Raw genomic sequence first — 23,312 nt, forward strand, 5'->3', positions numbered from 1 at the left:
GAATAACATATAAAAGAGGAGATGAAAAGGAATGTGGTAAGGAGAGCAGATAGCCTGGTAGGGATATGGTGGCAAAATTCAGAGAATTAAAGATGGGGAAATATCTAGGCCCTTCCACAAAATTGTTGCTATTGCTTGTCCTTCATTCTTAAAGAGGACCAATGACATCATAAGGGTAATGTCTTGACTTATGAGTGAATTTGATTTAAGTGAATCAGAGCGTTGAAGACTTCACTCTGCCCTCCAAAGCTACCTGGTCCAGGATTTAGCAGGTGATCTTGACCTTTTAAAATTAAAGTCTTTTCCAGAAATGAAAATCAAAAGAAACCCACCAATGAGGAAAAATGTATTGGGGAGAAGAGGAAGGCAAGGGAGAAAAGTGGGGAGCACTTTGTATTGTAGCCTGTGTAGTTGAGGCAGAAAGGGAGTATCAAAGAAGCAGATCAGAGGGAAAGTGATCAAAGTCCAGTGCCCAGGTGCAGGATGATGATGGTGTACTGGCTTGAGACAAATTTACTTGAGTTAATCTGAGAGTGAAATCTCTATATTCAGGCAGAAACCATATTCTGAAAGAAGGATAACTGAGTCAAAGTGCAAACAAACTTGAGGTTCAAAGAATAGCAAAGTTCAGATAGTCAATGAATGAATTCAACAAAATGTCATGAAGTATCAAGATGTGCAATCCATAGAGGCAATGGAGTATAGTGAATAAAGTAGTTGCCTCTAAGTCAGGAAGATCTGAATTTGAGTCCTGCCTCTGACTAGTTGTGTGACTTGCAGGCAAGTACTTTATGCTCTGTGCTCTGTTCTCTCCTTTAAGCCCCCAAGTTGTAGAAAAGATACATTGGTAAAGAGTTTTCTCAATGGCACTTCCCCTATTGCAATTAGGTCAAAGGTATAGTCACCAAAATGATCACAATAATAAAACAACAACAATGTCCCTTATGCAGAGGATAGAAAATTAAAACAGTCCCTGCCCCCAAGGAGTCTATGCCCTATATGGGGAGGACACAGGCTAACACTGTGGCCTTTATGGCAATATCTCTTTATATTTAGTGTGCATTGGAAATCCATGCTCCCCTTCCTGGGTAGAGCCTAAGGAGCCTTTAGGGTTAATCTAGCCTCTATTCCTTTGCTAATTTAATAGATGAGGAAATCTGAAATTCAGAAAGTTGAGTATTAAATCTGGAGTATTTCTTTTCTTGACTAGGAACATGGGGTGTCCTTAATTTTATTAACTGTGCCTTGCCTCATTTTGCAGATGAGAAATTTGAGGCTCAAAAAGTGGTGTGTCCCTAATACATTGTTGGTGGAGTTGTGAACTGACCCAACCATTTTGGAGACCAATTTGGAACTAAGCCCAAAGGGCTATCAAAAAGTATTGGTCCTTTGATCCAGCAGTGTCTGTACTGTTCTTATATCCCAAAGAGATCATAAAAAGGTCCCACATGTGTTTTTGGCAGCCTTTTTTATAGTGGCAAAGAACTGCAAACTTAGTGGATGCCTATTAGTTGGGGAATGGCTGAATAAGTATATGAATGTTATAGAATATTATTGTTCTATAAGAAACGATCAGTAGGATGATTTCAGAGAGGCCTGGAGAGACTTACATGAACTGATGGTAAGTGAAGTGAGTAGAACCAAGAGAACATTGTACACAGCAACAACAATATTATATGATGATCAATTGTGATAGACTTGGCTCTTTTCAATAATAAGGTGATTCAGGCCAATTCCAATAGACTTGTGATGGAGAGAACAATCTGTATCCAGAAAGAGGATTGTTGGGACTGAATGTGGATCAGAACATAGGATTTTCACTTTTTATTGTTATTAGTTTGCTTTGGGGGTTTTTTCCTCATTTTTTCCTTTTTAATCTAATTTTTCTTGGTAGCACAATAAATGTGGAAATATGTATAAAATAATTGTACATATTTAACATATATTGAATTGCCTGCTGTCTGGGAGAGGAGGAGAAGGGGAAGGTAGGGAGAAAAATTTGGACACAAGGTTTTGCAAGAGTGAATGCTGAAAACTATCTTTACATATATTTTAATAATAACAAGCTATTTTTAAAAATAATTTTTTATTGATAGAACCCATGCCAGGGTAATTTTTTACAGCATTATCCCTTGCATTCACTTCTGTTCCGATGTTTCCCCTCTCTCCCTCCACCCCCTCCCCTAGATGGCAAGCAGTCCTTTACATGCTGAATAGGTTACAGTATATCCTAGATACAATATATGTGTACAGAACCGAACAGTTTTCTTGTTGCACAGGGAGAATTGAATTCAGAAGGTATAAATAACCCGGGAAGAAAAACAAAAATGCAAGCAGTTTATATTCATTTCCCAGTGTTCTTTCTTTGAGTGTAGCTGCTTCTGCCCATCTTTGATCAATTAAAGCTCTCTTTATCGAAGAGATCCACTTCCATCAGAATACATCCTCAAACAGTATCATTGTTGAGGTATATAATGATCTCCTGGTTCTGCTCGTTTCACTTAGCATCAGTTCATGTAAGTCTCGCCAGTCCTCTCTGTATTCATCCTGCTGGTCATTCCTTACAGAACGATAATATTCCATAACATTCATATACCACAATTTACTCAACCATTCTCCAATTGATGGGCATCCATTCATTTTCCAGTTTCTAGCCACTACAAACAGGGCTGCCACAAACATTTTGGCATATACAGGTCTTTTTCCTTTCTTTAGTATCTCTTTGGGGTATAAGCCCAGTATAAACACTGCTGGATCAAAGGGTATGCACAGTTTTTTTTTTTTTAATTTTTTATTTAATAATTACTTTATATTGACACTCGTTTCTGTTCCGATTTTTTTTCCCCTCCCTCCCTCCACCCCCTCCCCTAGATGGCAAGCAGTCCTTTATGTGTTGGATATGTTGCAGTATATCCTAGATACAATATATGTTTGCAGAACCGAACAGTTCTCTTGTTGCTTAGGGAGAATTGGATTCAGAAGGTATAAATAACCCGGGAAGAAAAACAAAAATGCAGATAGTTCACATTCGTTTCCCAGTGTTCTTTCTTTGGGTGTAGCTGCTTTTGTCCGTCATTTATCAATTGAAACTCAGGTCTCTTTGTCAGAGAAATCCACTTCCATCAAAATATGTCCTCATACAATATCGTTGTCGAAGTGTATAATGATCTCCTGGTTCTGCTCATTTCACTTAGCATCAGTTCATGTAAGTCTCGCCAGTCCTCTCTGTATTCATCCTGTTGGTCATTTCTTACAGAACAATAATATTCCATAACATTCATATACCACAATTTACCCAGCCATTCTCCAATTGATGGGCATCCATTCATTTTCCAGTTTCTAGCCACTACAAACAGGGCTGCTACAAACATTTTGGCACAGGGTATGCACAGTTTGATAACTTTTTGAGCATAGTTCCAAATTGCTCTCCAGAATGGCTGGATGTGTTCACAATTCCACCAACAATATAACAAGCTATTTTTAAAAAAGAAGTGCCATATCCAAGGTCACATAGAAAATAACAAATTTGGATTTGAACCCAGATCCTCTGACTTAAAATTCAATGCTTTTCCCACTGTATCAAGCTCATTTTTCTGTGTTAGGTTTGTTTTTTTAACTTTTAAAAAATGTTCTTTCAGTTAGAAGCACCTAGTTTGTTTCCCTCTCAGTCCTGACACTACACTAAGATTTTTAGAACATCTTTTATTTGTTACAAGGATTTTGTTCATTTTATCTTTTTCTTTTTCCTACAATTGAATTAGGGTATGGAAAGGAGAGAAAATAAATGTTTTTAATTAAAAAAAACAAATTATACAAAAGGGAAAGTAAAGGAGAAAAAAAAAGAATAATGAGCTTAGTGCAGTGGGAAAAGTGTTAAATCTGGAGTAAAATGACTTAGGTTCAAATTCCAGCTTTGTAATTTACTATGTGCATGACCTAGAGTAAGCCAATAGCTGGATCTGTTTTCTCATTTGTAAAATTGGGGGGCAGGGGTAGGGGGTAGGGACAGAAAGGAGCTAGGGATGAGAATTTCCAGTTCTATTATCTTCTTTTCCGAAAAGGGTGAGCTAGCCAAAGTCCTAAAGGTCGTTAGTGCCAGAATGAACCTAAGAAGTCAGGTTGCCTGACCCCTTCAGGTCAACAGTTTTTACCATTGTGGTAGGATCATTTTACATAAACAGAGTAATCAAGATGGGTAATCCTGTGGAGTTCTTTCAGCTGTTTTCAAACATACCATTAATTCTCATAAGAGCCTTTCTGCAGTCTAGTCCCCTCTGTACAACAGATGCAAATGCAAGCAATGTGTACATGGTGCAAAACATTTGGATGAAAGCCTAAAACTTTAATTCCCCTGTCCAGATGTTTCACAAATGTTTGGGTGTTCAGTGTCAGGTGCATAGCATCTGGATAGTGAATGGAACTTTTTGCTACTCATCTGGGTATTTTGGTGACATGTGAATCAAGTCACAGAGAGATCCACTGCATGGTTTGAAGTCAGCTCAAGAGTCTGAAAGGGGGCACATGTGTCTGGGCTCCTAATTTGTGTGATTGACTCCTTGATTAATAGCCTGAGTATTTCTACTTCAGAGTATATACAGTATTTCCTAAATCCTCTTCTTACTTTCATTCTATCATTTTCTCTTTGTATGCTATGTCTCCTCTCTCCTTTTTCTCTCACCTTTTTGTCTTGGTCTCTGTCTCTCTGTGTCTCTGTCTCTGTGTCTCTCTGTGTCTCTCTGTGTCTCTGTGTCTCTTTGTCTTTCTGTGTCTCTGTCTCTTTGTCTCTCTGTGTCTCTGTCTCTGTCTCTCTTCTCCTTTTTTCTGTGTCTCTATCTCTGTTTCACTTTCTCTGTATTTGTCTCTTAATCTTGTTCTCACTCTCTCTCCCCTAGGTCTTTATTCTTTGTATCAACATTCTCTGTATCTTTGTTTGCCTTTCAGAAGCAGCATATTAGAGTGGGAAACACCAGATCCCACTTTCTAGTATTCACCATCTGTGTGACTGTAAGCAACTCACTTAACCTCTCTGGGCCTCATGTTCTGCATCTGAAATGAGTGGGAGAGACTAGATCCCTCCGAGATTTTATCTAACTGTAGTTCTGTGGTCCTATGTTTTTTTCTCTCTCCTTCCCTAAAAAAAATAATAAATCCCCTGTGAAAACTAATGGGAGCTCATAGGAGAAAATAGCAAATAATCATGTCTTCACTCTCCTTCTTATCTTAATAAACTCAGGATCTATATAGAACTATAGCCAATATTGAGGGATTCATTCCTCCAAGGGCCATTGTATTCTAACTCACATCCCCGTTCCTCCTTTAGTCCTACTATTTTTTGCTGACAACACACCACTATTTATGAGTATAGAGATGTCCCCAGAGCCAGGCTATGTCAAAATGTCATGATCTGGAAAGTGGAGGATACAGAAAACAAGAGATATGGATTCAGATGACTCACAAACACATGAGCTTGCCCCCTTCTTGACTGGGCTAAAGGGTGGGAGCATAAGATAACTGCTCATAAATCAATGTAAAGGCCAGTTCTACAGGCAACAAAGAAGGAATCCCTGAATCAGAAGAATTTATTATTCAAACATCTTTAGGCAAAGTTGATCATGGTTTATGTTCTCATAAACTATTTAGTAGTATATCTGGTATGATCATTCAAAGAAGAGAGACAATGTAACTGGAAATGGAATGAGAGTATTACTGAGCAAGTGAAAGAATAGGTATGAAAATGAGGTTGAGGATAGAGGAAGAACTGGGTTGAAAGACCTTTACCTGTAGAAGCCCATTGTATTTTTCTTTTTCAACCAGAATTTCTCCATCCATAAAGTAGTATGTATTCCAGAGACCGAACTCTGAGGAGGGTAGCTATTTCTATTCTTGCAGGACACTAAAATATATCTGCACTTTGTCCATCAATGAGGTCTATTTTCAACTATCTCTGGTTACTGAAAGCAAGGGAAAAGGTTGAAAATGGAACCTCACAGATTACCCATGACTCAAATTGTGAGTTGAGGGTAGGGAGATGGATCTTTTATAGATTTGAATTCTATTCAACTCTACTCAATTCAGCCACCTGAATTGGAAGAGAAGAAGGAGGGAAGGAAGAAAGGAGGGAAGGAAGGAAAGTAGAAAGGGAGGGAGGGAGTAAGGGAGGGAAGGAGGGAGGAAAGGGAAAAGAAGAGAAGGAGGAAGGGAGGGGAAAAAAGAAAAGTGAAGGAAAAGAGCAAAAAAAAAAAAAAGGAAAGGGAGGAAGAGAGGAAGATAAGGTCAGAATTCTAATTTAGAGTTTTCTTCTGTCTTATTGCTAGACTGAACCTAAGGCTTGGCCTGAGAGGCAAAGTTTTAAAAAATTAATCCAGGCATTGAATGAAGATAGCTCCCTGTCTTTCTTTGTTCAAGGAACTCATCCATTGGGTTCTCACTGAGACTAATGCTCCAAATCTCATTTCAGGGAGGGGTTTCTTATGGTTCAGTGAGGCTTCCACAGATAATTCTTTTCCTCCCCATCAGAGGAGACTGTTTGGTTTGCTCTGGGACTGGGGATTCCCATCAATTCATTTTAATTCCTTGGGAGAAAAAACCAGCATGACTTGGAGAAGTATTACTCTGGCCTCTTCTGTTCCCCTCAGGAGAGATTCTGGCCCAAAGGTCAAACTATAGAAGGGTCTATGGCACGCCCCAGCACCTCCTCCCTCTGCCCCTGTGACCTTAGGCAGGTGGCTCAACCTCCAGTTTTCCCCTTTTCTAAAAAGAGCATAATAGTCTTTTTCCCCTAACAGAGGTGCCAGAAGATCAACGGTAAGACTGCTTTGCTATCCTTCAATGGAATATTATCAAGTATAAAGTATTATTAATATTAAAGTCATCATCTCCATCATTATAAACAGCACCCAGTCATCCAGCTTTATCACTTGTGGTTCATTTTGTGAGGCTGAAAATATGATCTGCTAATGAAAACAATGGACACCATATTAGGCAGAGGGTGCCTGAGGTTACCTTTTTAAAACATCACTTTAGTATTTTTCTGTGCTCCTGATAACTGTGGCAGGTCTCTTAAGGCTAGCAATGCTGTGCACCAGGAGAACTGAGGATGCATTTTTCATTCCTTTGCTCAGTTGAGTCAGTTAATAAACATTTATTAAGTGCCTACTATGTATCAGGTACTGTGCTAAGTGCCAAGAATAAAAATAAGGTAAACAATATTTCCTATTCGCAAAGAATTCATGATCTAATTAATGGAAGGAGACAATATGCAAACCAATGTGTTCAAACAATATATGTATGTATATGTATATATATACATATATATATATATGAAAAAGAGTAAATAATCAATAGCATGAGAGCAATTTGGGGAAATTAGGAAAAGCTTCTTGTAGAAGATGGGATTTTTAACTTGGACTTGGAGAAAGCCAGAAATGATAGGAGGCTGAACAATCTTGCGTATGTGAATTAGTCAAAGATAAGAGTATTTGTCTCTTGGAATATCGAGGAAGTCATGTCCTCACAGAATACATTAGGGCCAGATTAAGTACAAGAATATTGAGCCCAATGGATTTGTTCCTTGAATAAAGAAAGACAGGGAGCTATCTTCATTCAATGCCTGGATTAATTTTTTAAAACCTTGCCTCTCAGGCCAAGACTTAGGTTCAGTCTAGCAATAAGACAGAAGAAAACTCTAAAGCTAAGTAAAGCAAATTATAAAAAGATTTTTTGAATACTGGGGTATTTTATCTTTGGTCCTAGAACTCATAGGCAGCCACTGGATCTTAGGAAGGTGACATGGTCAGACTTTTCTTTAGGAAGGTGACTGGCAGCTGAGTGGAAGATGGATGGAATAGAGGAAGAGATATGGGAAGAAGACCAACCAGCAGGCTGTTGTAGTAGTCCAGTTTTCAGGTGATAAATGCATGCACTAGGGCAGAGTTACAAGAAAAGACAGAATATATTCCAGAACTGTTTTTTAATAAAGGTAAAATCAACAGGCCTTGGCAATAAATTGGAAGGGGTGAGAGTGAAGAATCAAGAATGACATATTTTTTAAAGTATAATCCTTTCCAATAAAACAAAGGACTTTATAGGTTGTCAAATATAATCTCCTCCTTTTACAGATGAGGAAAATGAGTGCCGGATTAATCACTGATTTACCCAAAATTATGTAGGAAATATGCATCAAAGTTTGAATTTGAAGTGAGAGTCTCTGAAACTTAGATCATTGCTTTTTCCACTACACCATGTTGCTTCCCCTAGATGAGTAAAAGTGGAGAAGAAAGGGTTTAAGAAATCAATAAGCAGAGCTATAGCTAGTGAAAACAGCATGGTGAAATGGAAAACACACACTAAAGAATCAAAACTTCTGGGTTCTAATCCTCCTTCTGACACTTAATCACCTATAGGACCTTAGGGAAATCATAATCACCTGGGATTTAAGGGTCTTCATCTCTAAAATGAATTGAATGGACTAGATGCTGTTAAGATCTCTTCCAAATCTAACCCTGGCCCCAAGGCAAGAAGCACAAAAAGCTCTCTCAAATCAACTTTTATTAAATTCATTTGGAAGTTGTGAGGTAGAAACCTCAAAGCTCCCTTGTATATAAGACCCTGATAACCTTTTAAGACTGTTGGAAGGAGGGGTGGAAAGGAAAAGGCTGGAAGAAGCTCACCTAGGATGAGAAGTACCATCTGGTGATTTCCTATTTTAAGTCATTATTCTTTCTAAGTATGTGCTAAGGTCAGTGTTTCTAACTGCTGACAGAGTAAAAGTGCTGCCAGACCTTCTAAATTTAGGTGCCCTGGGGGGGAAAGTTCTGATCACCTTACCCTAGTTATAGTCAACCAGCTAGCATTTATTAAGTGGCTATTATGTGCCACACACTATGTTGAAGTCTCATATACAAAGATGAGCAAAAATCATCTCAAAGATCTCACAATCTAATAGAATAACAACTCTGTCAAAATGCATTGTGCACCTACACTAGGCTGGAAACTTTTGGGGAAGATGAAGAAAACTCTCCTGGTTCACAGCTGAAGAACATACCATCCAGTTTGGAGACAGTATTGCATTAAAATTCATTAAACAGTTTGAAATTCATGCACCACAGAATAAGAATATAACAAATGTGACTATTTATGTACAAAATGCTTTAGGATTTGAAAAAAAAAGGGTGGTCACTATGGCCTAGACCTAGAGAGCTCAAAGAAAGCTTCATAGAGCTAGAAATAAACATTATAATACAATTTGGAAGTCTCAAATTGAGAAGCTGGGAGGAAAGGACGGATGATGGAAAGGAAATTTTTTAGTAGGGTACTGTTGGAGAGAAGAAAGATAAAATTCAGTTTAGGGGAGATTTGAGAAACCAAATTCTTCCTATTTTCCTTAGCCCAAAAGTGATAGATCAATTGAGAGCTCAAATAACCAAGAGAAAATTGTGTGTGTGTGTGTGTGTGTGTGTGTGTGTGTGTGTGTGTGTGTGTTGGGGGGGAAGGAAAGGGTTATGGGGCTCTTTAAAGGTATAGATCAACTAAATAAATGGGAAGAAACACTTTATCACCAATTAGTCACAAATGCAAATTTTTACTTCAGTTCCATGTCCATCTCATCCTCATCCTACTGAATGAATTCAGGAAAAACAAAACAAAAGGACCATAACAAGAATGGAACTCTATCATGGCGTGGAGAATGAATTTCCCCTGATGATTTCCCCTGATGACTAGGGAGGAATCCCTAGTCAAACTGTCTCCTGAAACATTACCACTACATTGTCCATAATCTATAGATTCAGGGTTGAAAAAGAACCTGAATGCATCTAATACGACTACTTTATTTTACAGATGAGGAAATGAAGGCCCAAAGAGGCTAAGTGATTTGAGCTTAATTCTTCAATGAGCTCAATCTGTGAAAAGCATTTTGGTTCTTTACTTTCTTCCCCAGTGCCTCCAAACCCACCCTGTATGCTGGTGAGATGCAGGTCCCACAAAATGAAGGCCAATAAGCCTAGTACTTCTTGGAGGGGTGGCTTCTGAGTAACTTCATCAAATTAGTAATGTAAATGGAGTTTCAAATGGCACTTTGTCTGCATTTACAGACGGATTGCCCCAGGATAAGAGATGTAATTCTCTGAAATGAAGAAAATTAAATCATTACCCTCTTCACCCGGGCCTCTTTGCTGCTGGAAAGTTAGTTTCACATTTAATGAAGATGGGCTGGTGTCTTCCTAATGAGAATGAGAAAGCTGATGTAATTGAAAACTTAACAGAGAAAAAAAAATCATTACAAGTTTTTGGGGGGAGGAATTAATTTGTTTGGTATATTTGTGTTATTAATGACAGAGGAGGGTGAAGGGAAACCAGAGCTCCCTATTAACCCTAGGGCCAGAATTTTTAAAGGGGCTAAAAGAGCTAAATCATAGATACTTTCTATCCCTAGGATCTCAAACCACCCTAGAAGAATTGGCTGTCTGGGTTAATAGGCTTCGGCAGTCTTTGGAGATAGAGTTTTAAGCATCCATAGGAAACTTTAAAAAATAACCAGGAGACTCTTCTGGGGAATTTCACCGATTTCTAAGCAATTGAAGAAAGTTTGAGTTTTGCTCAAAAACAACTCCCACTCTTCAGCCAGTTAAGAGGAAAAATCACAACTCAACTGAGGAAATTGAGACAGTACTTTAATTCCAAAGAAGTTTCCCTTTGATCACTCATGGCCTTTGGTTGAAGAGGTGGCAAAAAGGGAAGAAATACTATGTCAAATGGCTTTAAACTCCTCTTCCTCTACCTTTCCACTATATCAAAGCATTACTTATACCTTCTGAGATCCAGTTTTCTCAATACTAAGACAATAATGTTTGTAGATGTCTTCCCCCACCCTTCCCCCAGACAAGACCATAGTAGCAATCAGTTTGCCCCAAGACAATTAAGACCTCCTAAAATATCTCTTTTATAAAGCATAGAAGAGAAGTATCTTCTTTAAGCACTCCATGACATCATTCAGGTCAATGTGATTCATAACGGATCCACAAATCTACACTATTACCAGTCAAGATTGCCCTATACCAAGATAAAGTCAAAATGTGTTCTTATTTAGACATAAAGAGTGATACTGATGCTGTTGTAGTGGTAGAGAATTGATGTGAGAATCCCCTCTTTGGTCAGAGGCTCAGATTCAACATAAAAAGAATTCACAAACCCCAAGAGTTTGAATGCCACAAGGGAAGTTTATTGGCACTGAGAAATCAGTTTTGCTAGGAAGACAGACTTCTGAGTGGCAAGAAGTCCTGGCAGAGAAATAACAAAAGTTTATCACTGAGAAGAGGGTCTTTTCATAGCAGGCAGGAGTCCTGGTAGGCAGCTGTGCCAAGAGGAGAAGTCCTTTGGCAAAACATACTACTTCGGACTTCTGCAAAGATCTGGAGTTCAGAATTATCCTTTATAGAACTCTGAGGCTAAGGCTTCCAGTTGAAAAGAGAGCTAACACCCCCAGGCCTAGATACTTATCTTGGAGTTTCAAGCTACTGAATATCAGGCCCGCATCTCCAAATGAATGAAATTCCTGAAGATCCAGCTATCCAAAAGCTCAATGGAGGGGGGGGGGAGGGGGGAAGGAAACGGGGGAGAGAGGGGGATGATGATTTGCCCAAGATCTCCAATTGAATGAAGCCATTTATCTTAGAATAAGTTTATCTGGAAAATATACTTCTTTCCAGATATTTTGGAGTAGGGAGACCCCAAATCTCCCTACTTTTACAGATCAAAAGGGACATAGTTTCAGAGTGATTATTTTACAGATGAAAGGGGACACAGTTTCACCCCTGACGATACTATAAACAGATTAGAACAACAAAAGATAGTCTATCTCCCAGATCCTTGGAGAAGGAAAGAATTTATAGCCAAAAAAGAACTAGAGGACGTTATGGAATCAAAATGGATAATTTTGATTATGTTAAGTTAAAAAGGTTTTGTACAAATAAAACTGATGCAGACAAGATCAGAAGGGAAGCAGTAAACTGGGAACATTTTTTACATCCAAGGGTTCTGATAAAAGCCTCATTTCTAAAATATAGAGATAATTGACTCAAATTTATAAGAATACACCTCATTAATTAACAATTGGTTAATTAACAAATGGTCAAAAGAAATAAACAATTTTCAGATGAAGAAATTAAAACCATTTCTAGTACTGTTGTAATATGGGAGCCACATGCCAGTGGAGGCTGGGACTCAGACCTGTAGAATGGATCTTTCTATGTGAGAGTGATAGTGATGATGATGTGCTGCTGCAAGGAGACTGAGAGGCAGTTGCATTATCTGACCTCTTCCCTCTGCCTCCAATTTATTTCATTCCTAGTCCACAAGCAACACCTGTGTCAGTAAAGGCTGCTTTGCAATTCCTTCAGATATTAACTGTGGAGGCTCTTGGAGAATTGACCTGGCCCCTTCACCATGGTCCTTAATATAGTACTACAAAAGGATACTTTAAATCACTATTGATCAGAGAAATTCAAATTAAGACTTAATTAATTAAGCACATTAGGTACTACTACACACCTCTCAGATTGGTTAAGATGACAGGAAAAGATAATAATGAATGTTAGAGAGAATGTGGGAAAACTGGGACACTAATACATTGTTGGTGGATTTGTAAATGAATCCAACCATTCTGGAGAGCAATTTGGAACTATGCCCCAAAGGGCTATCAAACTGCACAGTGTCTCTACTGGGCCTGTATTTCAAAGATATCATAAAAAAAGGGAAAAGGGCCCACATGTGCAAAAATGTTTGTAGCAGCCGTTTTTGTAATGTCAAGGAATTGGAAACTTAGTGATGTCCATCAGTTGAAGAATGGCTGAATAAGTTATGGTATATGAATGTTATGGAATTTTATTGTGCTATAAGAAAAAATCAGCAGGATGATTTCAGAAAGTCCTAGAGAGACATCAACTGATGCTGAGTGAAGTGAATAGAATCAAGATAACATTGTACACAGCAATGACAAGATTATGTGTGATCAATTCTGATATACATGGCTATTTTCAACAATGAGGTGATTCAGGCCAGTTCCAATAGTCTTGTCAATGGAGACAGCCATCTGAGAGGACTATGGAGACAGAGTGGGGATTACAATATAGTATTTTCACCTTTTTTGTTGTTTGCATTTTGTTTTCTTTCTCATTTTTTCCCTTTTTGATCTGATTTTTCTTGTTCAGCATGATAATTGTGGAAATATTTATAAAAGAATTCTACATGTTTAATACTTATTGAATTACTTGCTGTCTAAAGGAGGGGGCTGGGGAGAAGGGAGAGAGAAAAAAAATTGGAACACAAGGTTTTACAAGGGTGAATGTTGAAAACTATGTGAATGTTTTGAAAATAAAAAACTTTATAAAAAAATTGCCAAGGTCTTTTCATAGTTCTCTGGGTATTTTGGGGCTATGATAATCTGCATCAATTTTCTATGGTTATCCCTAGATTTTCCCATTAGCCCTGACTCAGCCACCATCTTCAGATTTCCTTCTTCCAAAACCCAGTTTCTCTCCCTGTTGATCTAGAACCTGGATTTTACCCCCTTTTTGTCTAGGCCTGATTTTCAATTTTTGTCTTTCCTTTCACATCTAAAGAAACAAACCTGGACATCCAAAAGCAGTTCTGACTGTTTCAGAACAGGATTTTTTGGAGAGTTGAACATCAAGTTCAGTGGCTGAGTCTAACATATATGGCTGGGTGACAATGAGTTAGAATCTGGTGAGAAGTTAGCCAGGGTTACAGAACTGACATGGCTAGTTATCTTCATTTCTATATTCCTTAACATGCTACAGAGTAATGCTTAAGTCATACTATCTAATCTCTTATTGCAGCCTCAGATTGGGTCTACCTCAGCCATCAAATGATTAATGATGTTGGCCACAGACTGAGGTGCCAAACTCCAATCATTATTGGGCACCAAAAAAAGCTGTGGATACACAGCCCATCATACTAGAGGGACAGAAATTGAAGTAATATTGTTGCTGACTCAATCACATCTTTATATAAGGAGGATGATACATTATGAATCTAGCACTGCAAACATCACTGAGCACCCTCGGAAGCAAAGTATACATCATCATCTATTCCTCCAACCTTTGCTTTCTATTTGTGCTAGATTATAAAATCGAAGATTTAGATTTGGAAGGAACTTTAGAGGACATCTAGTTTAATCTCCCTTTTTTTATACCATTTGAAACTGAAGCCCAGAGATACTGATTAAAACTACATGGCTGCTGCAACATTTGCATGATGAGTGAAAAAACAAAACTCATTGTTTGGTGTGTTTGGGCTACATGATGCCATACAATCCAAATGCTTCCAAATATTCAGGCATGACTGAGCAATTTTGGAACATCTGGATGAATGTTTGGTGTTGTGTTGGACAAATATCCAGGTAATTAACTGAATTTTTATTTGTCAGCCAGATGTTTGGTGTCAGGAAGACATAACCTTCAGGTCTTGTGTACAAGGGGCTTAATCTGACCACATTTAACTAATGTTCCCCAAATATTACATAGAGGAGAAAAGGAACTATTCAGGGAGACATGACATCTAAGCATGAAAGGAAATACGTTTGTCTTAAGGGACTGAAGACGCTGGCCAGCAAATTGTATGACCAGATAGATTGTGCGATGCACAATCTTTACATTACTAGCAATGTACAATGGAGTAGGTGCTCCATAATCACCCACTAATTGACTCACTGCCCAATTGAAAAAAAATTTTTTAGCAGATTGTTATATTGCAGTGTATGTGCGTGTGTGTGCATGTGTGTGTGTGTGTGTGTGTGTGTGTGTGTGTGTGTGTATACTGAGTGAAAAACTAAATGGCTTAGACAGAATGTCCTCCAGAGTGGGACTTGCTTATGATCTTGACATGAGCTGAGCTGAGGTGCTCACCATCTGTAATATGAGTAGCTAGATCTCTCTACAATTGCCCAAACTTCTATTCCCTGAAGGACTTGGCAAAAATTTGGAGCAATTTTCTGGTTTGCCTCAAATCTGGCACTATTTTTTGTAGAAAACCAAAAAATGGTTTTCTGAAGCAAATAGCAACATGGCTGCCTCAGTGGCCAAATTGCTCCAAAGTGGCTCCAAAGGCGCCACTTTTGCTGAGAAATATTTTGCCAAGTGCAAATTTGAGAAATTAATGATTTTCCCACTTCCAGGATTCCAAACTTGCAGTGAAGCATCGGGACTGCTCTTCTTCTTCCCTATTTCCAAAAACACTTTACATTCGCAAAGGGCGTCATCACCAGTTACTGCTGATTCTCACAAACATGAAATGTTGTGTTTGTTAGTGAGCTTATGGGGAGGGGAGGGAGTTGACTTTAAAAGTTGACATTTATCTTGTCTCAATATTTTCTTATTCTTCAGAGAAGATTTTTCCACAAATTAAATTCATTGCAATAAGATAAATCATTCCAATTTTGAGGAAAGTCTACAAAATATCACCCATTCAAATACCCCCTAAATTTTCACAGATTATACTAATCTTTTCTAATATTTCTGAAAAAAATTTAATAGGACCTCTTCTTGGTTTTCAAAGGCCTCAGACATTTACCAGCTGTGTGACCCTGGGCAGAAAAATTATCTTTTCTCAGCCTCAATTTCCTTGTTTATAAAATGGGGATAATAATAACACCTTTCCCCCAGCAGTTGTTGTAAAGACTAAATGAGATGATATATATATATATATATATATATATATATATATCTTTGCAAATTTTAAAGCACTATATAAATGCTTGTTGTTATTGCTGTTGTTATCATAAATAAAATGAAATGTCATAAATGAAATAAATTTTATTATAAATGAAATATAGAAAAAACCAGGACAACAGGTTTTTAGCCCTAATTCTGCCATTAACCTAATGTATGAATAAAGAATTGGTTCATTGACCATATGATGGAGTTGGACTAAATGTCTTCTAAGACCTCTTTTAGCTCTGAAATTCTATGAACCTAACTCTAAAATAGATTTTTAAAAATTGTCTTAATATCTATCCAAAAGGAGAATGTAGTTGGTTCCCTTTCTTGGGGGTAATAAAGTGGAGATCTAGGTAAGAATTTTGTTGTGGGTATTCCTGTTCAAGAAGGGATTGGAAAAGTCAGCCCTGTGTCTCCTTCCATCTCTGGGATTCTAAGATTTAGTGACAAATAGAATGCTTTCTTTAATTCCTCTTGCTCAGGTATTTTTCTCACAAATTATACAACTCAAACTCTTTTGAACTTCATTAGCTCTCGAGTCAGTCATTGACAATGGATGTGAATGAATTGCAGCTTCAGGAATCCTTAACTAAGTGGGTTGATTTCAGACAATCCTACATGGCCCCAAAACAAGGGAAAGAATGATCGAACAATGAAAGTACCACTCACCATCATCTGATCAGTAGGGAAAACTCTTCTTCCTCTCACTGAGACACATACCCCCCCCCCCCAATCCTTTCCCGCATTTAATTTTTTTTTAAAGATGCTATGTTCAAGGTAAGGCACTGCTCGCTCGTCTCCCTTCTTTAGAATATCCTCCCTCCCTCCCCTTTCTCTCTACAGTTCCTTTATTTAGTGCCGTCACAAAACAATATGGTTCCTTTCATTGTCTTCTATTAAGACTTTGGGGGGGGGGGAGATTATTACTGTTTCAGTGTGTGACATCATAATAGGCTGCTGTCCCAGGAAACAAAAGTCTTTGGGAGATGGTGAAGAGACAAGTCCTATTTATGTCGTCACCAAAAAGACAGTAGTAGAAATAAGGGGGGAGAGAAAGAGGGGGATGAGAATAAACATCTGTATATTGAGAATAACAATAACATTTGTTCTGCCTTTTATTTCCGAAGCCTGCTTAAATTATGCCTTGTATAGCACAGAAAGGGATTTTTTTTTCTCCTCTGTGTGCGCAGATGGATTAATAAGAAAAAAACCCAAACCATTGAAATGCAAAGTTAGGGCTCCCCCCATACTGGGGGGGGAGGGGGTGTTTGATCATCAAATAGCAAGCAAAAAAAGATGCATTGCTGCGTGTGCTGTTTTTTTCCCTGATCCTTTCAAGATCTGTCCTTCGTAACAGTGGAAGGCAAAATATAGGTTTGGTGTCAATGTAGCAACATGTACAAGACTTTGAGACCTCCAAGAGAAATGTTTTAACTGTAGCATTAACCCCTTAGCCACCAAAATGCCAGAGTTGTTTCTTTGATTTGGCAAAAGAATTAAAAAGGGATATGGGTTGGATATGGGGAGTGAGCCATGAATCGAAAGTCCTGATCTTGGAATCTCTTATCTTCCCTTCTCTCTTCCCTCCCTTTCTCCCCTAAAAAAAAAAAAAAAAAAAAAAAAGCAAGCCTCATGCAGTTCTTGGTTCTTAAAGGTTGAACATTCAACCCCGTCAACTGAATTGCATTATACTTCAACATCATTAGCCTGACAGGTATAAAAATAAATCAAAGAATTAACATTCGGTGCTCCTTATACAGCTGCCTGTTACAAGAAACAACGCCGGTGCTCCCTGACCCCCAGCTGCCTTCTACCCCATTATAATCAGCCACCCCATTACAGCAGGCTCTCTCCAGCGCTCTGCAGAGCTGGTGTTATAATGAGGGTGGCGGGTGCCCAATTAATAATGCCAAATCATGTGCATGTTTACATTTTGATTCTTTCCTCAGTATTCTGTTTTTTAAGTAGTGTGTAGGGTTAATATGGATGTATACATATTATACAAATATAAACATATACAAATATTAATAACAATTGTGTTTGTAAGTATTTTTAAAACCATAGTTGAGTTTCAATTCAATTCTTTCAATTTAATGCTTAGCCTGGAGAGAGGCGATGCATACATTTTTTTTTTTAACTCTTTCCCTTCTCAGTGTTCTGGGATTGCTTTTCTGCTGAATAAGGTATATTCCAAGTCAACATTTGAAATTAAGTTTGACATTGTCGAAGGATTTTCTCTAATTAAAAAAAAAAAAGAGCAAATACAGGCAAGGAATAATGCATTGTTCATCATGTGACTGATTGAACCAGTGGAATTAGGAATTAATGACGAGATTAAAGCCACCATTTTAATTCTGCAGACAAAGCTGGTTATCTACACAGCCATCCTAAGCAGGTGGCCAGATTGCTAGGTCCTGAGATGGATACAATGCCCAGTATCATGCAAAGTGGACTGGGAGGTAATTATTGGCCGATGACCCCTGTCACTCTTATTCACTTGCTAATTGGCATGCAAGTCTGGGTCCTACGCAGTTTAAAGTTGCACCATATTTAAAACATTATTTATTCTCTTTATTAAAAATGGTATCGAACCAATATTTCATTCTTCTTCTTGGTGAAGATTGACTGTTTATGACCCTGGTGTGTTACTTGGGGCATAACCATTATTCACTTGGGCTCTAGGCTGGGACTTTCTGAGAGCTCATATATTAAAAGGTTTGTCTGTTATTCCTCATAAGGCCACTGTAATGTTCATTGGTTTGTCAGCTGGGAACTAATCATTTCTCCAGAAAGACTGAGAATGCTTTATAAAGTTTGTCAGCTAGAGGTGGGCAGCTATTACAACTCTGTTATGAATGTGCATTACACCAAACACTAAATATGGGAGAATTTTGCTGTTACTAAAAATCTCATTTACATGATCATAGAGACAAACCACATGTATTTTCTAGTCATTGCTGATGAGGAAAAAAGGGGTCTGGGAATAAGGAGTTAGGGATATAACTTTTCTTTGGGGCATGAGCTATGTTATGTCTCATTAATGTCATCTTTCTTCTCTGGGCCTTAGTTTTATCATCTGTAAAATGAGGTAGTTGCATTAGATGATTTAAGATCCTTCCCAGCTTTAAATCTATGATCATATCTATGTACTGATATTGATTATGATTGCAAAGATAGATTAGTAGCTCTGTTATTTGAGAACTAGACTATTTTTCTGAAACATCCTGCTTGTTATTTCTTATGCACAATAATGTCCCCTCACAATAATATTTCACAATTTGTTTAGCTATTGCCCAATTGATGGTCATCCCCTCAACGTCCAATTTTTAGCCACCACAAAAATAACTGCTATAATTTTGTACAAGTAGGTCCTTTTCCCTTTTAAAAAAAACTCTGGGATATAGACCTAGTAGTGGTATTACTGCATCAAAGGGTATGTATGCATAGTTTGATGTCCTTTGGGTTCCAAATTATTCTCTAAAATGGTTAAATCAGTTCACAACTCTACCAATAGTACATTAGTGTCCCAGTTTTCCCACGTTCCTTCCCACGTTTATCATTTTCCTTTTTTGTCATATTAGCCAATCAGACAAATGTGAAGTAGTAACTCAGAGTTGTTTTAATTTGCATTTTTCTGATCAATAATGATTTAGCACATTTTTATATGACTATAAATAGCTTTGATTTCTTTGTCTGAAAATTGCCTGTTGATGTCCTTTGACTATCAATTGAAGAATGACTTGTATTTTCATAAAGTTGACTCAGTTATCTATATTTTTGAAAAATGAAGCCTCTAGCAGAGATACTTTCTATAAAAAATTCCCCCTGGTTTTCTGTTTTCCTTATAATTTTGGTTGCATTGTTTTTGTTTGTGCAAAAAAAAAATAAATTTTATATAATTACAATTATCTATTTTATAATTTATAATGCTTTCTATATCTTATTTGATGCTAAATTCTTCCCTTATCCATAGACCTGGCAAGCAAAATATTCCACACTCTCCTAATTTGGACAGCAGTTGTTCTGAAGAAGTGGACCATAAGCTCAATGGGAATCATCAGAGTATTGTGGCTGACCAAAAAGAAAAAAAAAAAAACTGATGTGATCTGAAATGGGAAAAAAGAACATCTACCTCAGTGAAAAAAAAAGCTTGGATTCCTGCATATGGAAGTATTCATTACCCATTACAATGCTCAATCATGTACCAACTACAGAACTAAGCTTTTTCTTCTCCCTATCTGTCTGTGTTGACACTTGGATCTCTATTATATAAAGTACCAAGGAGATACTAAGAGCTTACTACAAACTCCTCATCCCCTTTCCTCTGGATTTAGATCTAAGGCAGATACACCCATATGGACAAAACAAGCAAAGGATAAAAAATGGTCCTGAGATAAAACATTAGATTAATCTAGAATAGGACTCTCTTCCTTTTGTCTATGGTGGAGGAGTAGGAAGGGGAACAGGGCACAACTTGAAAATAGAGAAGAGCATAGTCCTAAGCACATAATTGTTTAGAATCATAATGTCACACAGCTAGAGCTGGGAAGGTCTTTGATGATCTCATTTTATAGTTGAGGAAAATGTGGCCCAGAGAAGACCCAAAGTGAGGCCCTTTAGGCCTTGCCTAAAGTTCCACAGCTAATGTCATAAGAGTGACTGCATTGATTAGAGAGTTTTGAAGTCTTTCTAGGCTATTTGCCTTTACAGTGTTATTGTATAAATTATTCTCCTTGGTTCTGCTCAATTTACTCTGCATCAATTCATTCAAGTCTTCACAGCTTTTTTCAAAACTGCCTACTTTATAATTTCTTATAACACAATAATGCTACATTAAATTAACATTCTATAACTTATTTTAACCATTCCCCAATTAATGGATACTGTCCCAAATCCAGTTTCCAATTCTTTACCACTACAATGAGAGCAGCCATATGTATTTTTTCACCTATGAGTCCTTTTCTTCTTTTATCTTTCTGAGGTAAGACCTAATAGTGATATCATTGGCTCAAAGAATGTGTACTATTTAGTTGCTTTTGGAAGCACAGTTGTAAATTGCTTTCCAGAATGGCTGGACAATGATATAGAGAAGAAGGAGGAGATGGAAGGGAGAAAAAATAAACTGAAAAAACATTTTTTCAAGTTCTTTAAAAAAGAGGGATTTTAAGTTATGCCCAATGATTCCAAGCTCAGTGTGTTTTTTACTGTATCGTAGCTGTTGCCAAACTGATAAAGCACTCTGAACCTTGTGTCCCACAAACAATCTCTTCCACTCCTCCTGTAAAGCCATCTTTCATGTGTGGCCATATCCTTGGACTAGATATCACCCCAGCTTTCTCTTCCTAAATGTACCAGCAATGATTCTGAGCAAAGTGGATTTAATTTCCCTTCCTGAACAATGCCTCTGAAGTTCAAACTTAGGCCTCTTTCTGGCACTACCAACATTTCTATTCAAGATAAAATTCCATTTTTTCTTCTTTGTTTTCCATTTACAGAACAGACAAGACCTAAATTAGAAGATCAAATAGAGAAGAGGAGAATACTTCTTCTTAGAACCCATGAGTGGGCTATGCTGGGACAGGAGGCTATATTGCCTCTGTACACATGCTAATCTGCCTGTGTTATATTAATATATGAAGCTGTCAGACCTCATAAGATCACAGCCGTGTAATCAAGTGGGTTTAGTCCACTAAAGCTGCCGCAGACTTACCAGCAAAGATTGCTGATAGGATAAGGGTGCGGGTTTGTCTCTCTGTTTTAATTAAAAAGAGAAAAACTTAATAAAAGGTTATAATGGTAAACCGATAAGCAATCGTGGGGCTTTCCCCCCAGTGGACCACTGTATAAAATGCATGCTATAATTAGAATAGCTTCTTTGAAGATATCTTGGGCCATAGGATGTTGTTGGCTCCTGGCTACAGTAGTACTGATGGTGTGTCAGGTTCCTCACTGTTCACTAAATTTCTTCACTGTAGTGTATACATCAGGAATGAGAGCAAGAACAATGGGGAGCCAGCTTCATGGTCATCAAACATGTTTCAGGATTGGGACCTCCTGGAGGAGAAATCCTTCTTCCAGCGACTTGACACCCAAGTGTCTGGATTTCTAAAAAAATCTCAAAGATACATAAAAGTGAATTGTGCCCCTAAATTCTTTAATGAAAAAGATGGTATTGACCCACCCTTTCCCTTCATATATCCTAAACTCCGTAAGTCCGTAATGAACACAGCTTCTTCTGCATACTTTATAGGAGGACTGGCTAACACATCCTTTTTTCTCCATTGTAAAGTATGGAGTTCTACAAGCTAGCTAGCCTCATATATTTCAGGGTGAAAAGCCTAATATATATAATGTCTGCTCCCTATATGTTTACCTCAGGAATTTTAGAGTCTTCCAACATAGCTTTCTCTCTCCATACCCTAAATTCATAAAACCTTTTAAGACAAATTATAATAAAATTTGATCCTACTTCTTGCATGATTATTAATTCATGTTGGAAGACACATATAGTCATAATAGGCCAGAGATACAAGCTATTACAACTCACAGAATCAAAGAATGCCATTATTATTAAAGATTGTCTAGTCTAACCCTTATTGATGAAGAAACTGAGATCTAGAGAGGTTAAGTGGTCTGCTCAGGGACACAGCTTGTGAGTAGCAGAGAGCATTCGAACTTGGGTTCTCTGATTCCAAATGTAATATATTTCCCCATGTTCTAGCTGTTCTTTCCATTAAAAAATAAATCTCACCCATACATGTGCTAATACCCCTAATACTCATCTCTCTGTCTCTCTCTCTCTTCCTCTCTTCTTTTCTTTCTCCCTCTTTCTCTTCCTATTTTCCTCTTCATCTCTAGTTTTTTTGTTTCTGTGTGTCTCTTTCTCTTCCTTTCCCCTTTATTCTCTTTTTCTCCTTTTTATTCTCTTTTCCTCCTTTCTTCTCTTTTTCTTCATCACTCTTCCTTTCTCCTTTCTTCTCCTTCTCTCTTTCTCTCCTTTCCTCTTCTCTTTTCTTCTCTCCATTCTCTTTTCCTCTCTTCTTTCTTCTCTTTCTTTTACTCTTCCTCTCTTTTACTTTCCCTTTCTCCTTTTTCTCTTCCTCTCTTTCTTTCCTCTCCCTTTCTCCTTTCTTCTCTTCCTCGCTCTGTTTTTCTTCCTACTTCCTTTCTTCTCTTTCTCTGTCCATTCTGTCTCTATCTTTCTGTCTTTTTTCCTTTCTCCTTTCTTCTCTCTTTTTGTCTCTTTCCATATGTGTCTCTGTGTCTCTATCTGCTACTCCATCTCTTCCTCTCTCTTTCTCTCTGAATCTATCTCTGCCTCAGTTTTAGTGTATTTCAGTTCAACAAAAGCCAACAGTGGATCTTAGGCTGCAATTTAAGAAAACAAAGGAAGTAAAAGTTTGTGTTCTGCCCTTATCAGAACACATTCAGCGTATTATATGTTGTTCTTGACCATTTTAGAAATGGTTTTAGAGAAGACATCAAGAAACTGCTTCCAAATGAGGATGCTCAGAATATTGAGAGATACAAATATCATTTGATGAACAATCGAAGGAACCAGAGATGTTTAGCCTAAAGAAA

Source organism: Antechinus flavipes, chromosome 2 (assembly GCF_016432865.1).
Source record: "Antechinus flavipes isolate AdamAnt ecotype Samford, QLD, Australia chromosome 2, AdamAnt_v2, whole genome shotgun sequence".
In the NCBI taxonomy this organism is placed as follows: Eukaryota; Metazoa; Chordata; class Mammalia; order Dasyuromorphia; family Dasyuridae; genus Antechinus; species Antechinus flavipes.